The sequence below is a fragment of the Diadema setosum genome, chromosome 17 (assembly GCF_964275005.1).
Source record: "Diadema setosum chromosome 17, eeDiaSeto1, whole genome shotgun sequence".
NCBI lineage: Eukaryota > Metazoa > Echinodermata > Echinoidea > Diadematoida > Diadematidae > Diadema > Diadema setosum.
The window spans coordinates 35,941,299-35,944,407 of NC_092701.1; positions in this window are offsets into that span (position 1 = coordinate 35,941,299).

A 3,109-nucleotide genomic window follows, 5' to 3' on the forward strand; every position below is an offset into this window, starting at 1 on the left:
CTTTGCCTCTCTCTCCCTTCTCCTTTCTTCCCCTCTTTCTTTCCCTTTATATTTTCCCCGGCAGTTCCGCATTGAGCGGAGCGTGCCAGTCAGCGCTCGCGCGTTGTATCAGCGTGTGTGTACCAAAATGTTGGTGAGCTCTCGACGGCTACTTCCGCGCTCATTTCGATATCCGTCTGATACATGCTGATATCGTCTGCGGAGTAAAGTTCGTCGTCCCGTAGAGATTTTTGCGTTCATTTCCGTGAACTACCGAATTTTGAGGGCAGCATTCCGTCTTCGGGTCAAGTGCCAACCTGGTCGTGCAAGAGTCATCGCATAGTCTCCATAATGCAACCGAATTTGCCAAGTTCGAGAATACAGAGGATTTCTGGTTATTCAACGGTACAACGTAAAGCCATTTGTCAAGTTACCATCCCTACTAATTCACCCCCAAAGATAACGACTCTATGTGAGAAATAGTACGCATATATCACAGAGCAGAGCAATACCCGCATAATTCACAATTAATTGATCAAAATAAAGTGCGCCATACTTGTGATATCTATCAATATCATTTGTGTTTAATGCAAGATATATGTACATGCAAACAGAATATCATTTACCCCCTGCCAAACAAGATTATAAGTGTTAAAAAAAAAAACCCAAGTTGGTTGTTCAGGATCGATTACCATGGTTACCACAGGCAGTATAGCATCATGGACCTACATGAAGGGAATCTGACTCCGTCGTCTGCTTTAGACATTTGCATAGATAGTGTGTGTGTGTGTGTGGGGGGGGGGGGGCGTATTCTCACATCATCATGAGGAAAAGTCGAGCAGAACTATAAACGCTTGAACGACAAATTCCTGTCTTTGTAAATAGGCCTATACTATCTGAAATTAGCTGAACAGACTAGTGAACAATTGACAGGGATATGGGAATAAGTCATGGAGTTTTACAGATCAACAAATTTTACAGTTCAACGCGTTTCCCCAAAAAGTAGCATAATATCGATCACAATTTGCATATTTTGCACTTTATGATGTGCGGATAGTGTCTGTAATTCACAGCTCCATTTTCCCGTTCACATCACAAAAATGATTCAATGCAGTGAATATGCTACCATGTACTGACCTTATTTCAAATGAAGCAATGTTGTCATATTTGGGTGCTGTTCGTTATTCCGAAGGTTCGATATGCCGAAGGTTCGTTATTCCGAAGGTTCGTTAATCCGAAACACGCAAATTCCCTATACCTAGAGGTTCGTTAATCCGAAAAGGAAAAAGGGTTCGTTAATCCGAACATTTGTGGCGTTATTCTGAAGGTTCGTTATTCCGAAGATTAGTTCATCCGAAAATGAAATTCGGAAAAACGAACCTTCGGAATAAGGAATCTTCGGACTGAAGAGCCTTCGGAATAACGAACCTTCGGAATAACGAGCTGTAACCGTCATATTTTGTGCGAGCCAGTCGATGTGTGATTTATAATAGCCACGACAGGGTTATCTCATCCAATTTCATTCAGTTCATGTTCATTTTTATTTCATAAAAGGAACTTACTCAGCCAAGGATGTTATTCTACCAATCTGTGGATGCAATATTACAGCAGAAACTGAAAACACACACGCACACACACACACACACACACGCACACACACACACACACACACACACACACACACACACGCCCACATGGAGAGAAAAGTTATAAGTACAGAACACAGAGAGAATGGAAACATAGACAAGAGACTGGCATAAAACAAAACAACAATAATACTCATCATATAACATGGTATCAAGCGTTATTACCAAGAATGGGTATAGATAACAACTATCGCTGCTTCAAATGAAATGTCAAGCTATTAAAACTCACGCTAATATCATCTGGAATTCCATTCCACTCTTTGCTCCCTCCGTCTTCGAGAAATCATGTAAAGCTTCAACATTCGCAACTTTGTGTCACTCCAAATTTTGATGAAACTCTTATAATTCCGTTTGTTTTGAATGAATGTTTGTTTGAATCATTGCAAATGTTTTGCTAATCTGCAATCTTTTCATTACAAAATATGTTTATCACAAATGGAGTTATTCATGGACCTGGATTGGAAATCGCATATTTTATGAATTTCAAATCCTATATACAACAGGTCACACCCTATATTTAGCACCATAAAACGGAAAAAAGATATAATCAATGTAAAATACACAGAGGTGCTTGTTGACGGTGATGTATTCTTTGGTAATTTGCGATACCACAGTAGTATTCAGAATCGTGTTATGAATATATGGAACTAATTTCGAGAGTGAGAAAAAACAAAACATCATTAGACGGCATTGGAACAGGACTAATCCTTGTTCCTCGGAAGGCATAAATTGTCCTGACATTATGTCAGTAACAGGTCATGCTAATGTGTAGCCTATACTTTTTTCAAATAAAAGAATGACGATTATTAAAATTCTCATATTTTCTTTTTGTTAAGCACACCTGTGACATGTCAACCACTGTAGTAAACTTTGTTGTTGTTGTTGTTGTTGTTGAGGGCGGTACATGTATTATACTGTACATCCTTCTTTACAATTTTTGACGTTCGAAAAAAATGTCAAATTTTCCTCAAATTTTCTGTGAGTGTTTCACAAGTCTGTCTGCATTTACTGAATCCACGTGCGTGTTTGGGGAAATCCCCCCTTTGAACATGACAGCCTTGTGCTGTACAATGTATAGTACAAAAAATCCAACGGCTTCTTGCCAAATGGGTCTGGGACAATCCTCCTGCTAGACTAGTCACGGATCGGTAAATCTGTGGCGAATATGCTTGATTAATTCAATGGGACATTTCAGTAAAATCCCCCTCTATGGAACAGCAATGACACATACATCTATTTTTAGAACTGGTATGGATGGGGACGGGGGTTACCATTTCAACTGCTGGACTCTTCTTTCGTTCATGGAGTACGGACGCGACTCTTTACTGATCTTAAAGCAGTCTGCGACTGCGAAAGATTATACGCGTATTATGATTATGCGCAAAAAGTGTCATTAGATTTTTGTGAAAAGAATACGGTGGTAAATTCAAGCAATGCATAGCACAAAATTAATTAATTGAATAAATTTCAAACCCTCACAAGTC